Raw genomic sequence first — 613 nt, 5'->3', positions numbered from 1 at the left:
TGGAGACTGAGGGTGCCTCCAAGGCTCTTCCTGCGGGTGCTTCTACTTTTATATTTTGTGCTGCTCCCTAAGTCCATTCCAGCTCTAGGTAAGGTTAAAGCCTTCTCCTATGATTTGGATTTTCAGATTCCCCAGTGGGAATGTGTGTTCAGAGGCAGGCTCTCCCTTTTCAGTTTTTTGCCTGTCTCACAGAGTTTGCCGGGTGTGCTGCTTCTTTCATAGGATCTGCGAATTCTTTCAGTTTCCTGGTAACTTCCTGCAGTGGTTCTTAGAATAAAAGTTCACAGTGTTAATGGCCACACACTGTTCTATCCTTCCAAGTGGGAGAGACACACTAGCACTGCCTCTTATCTGCCATCTTGGAACAAACAAACAAACCAACACATATTTTAAAGGATGTAAATTTATTCTTAAGTGTTGACTCATGGAGGTCCCATATGGTCGCCTCATTCTTCCTGAGTCCTTAAGTCTTCCATTATTAAAAACTCTGTACCTAGCCGGGCGCGGTGGCTCAAGCCTGTAATCCCAGCACTTTGGGAGGCCGAGGCGGGTGGATCACAAGGTCAAGAGATCGAGACCATCCTGGTCAACATGGTGAAACCCCGTCTCTACT

This window comes from Cebus imitator, unplaced genomic scaffold (assembly GCF_001604975.1).
Source record: "Cebus imitator isolate Cc_AM_T3 unplaced genomic scaffold, Cebus_imitator-1.0 Scaffold713, whole genome shotgun sequence".
Taxonomy (NCBI): domain Eukaryota; kingdom Metazoa; phylum Chordata; class Mammalia; order Primates; family Cebidae; genus Cebus; species Cebus imitator.
This window is presented reverse-complemented; position numbering follows the sequence as displayed.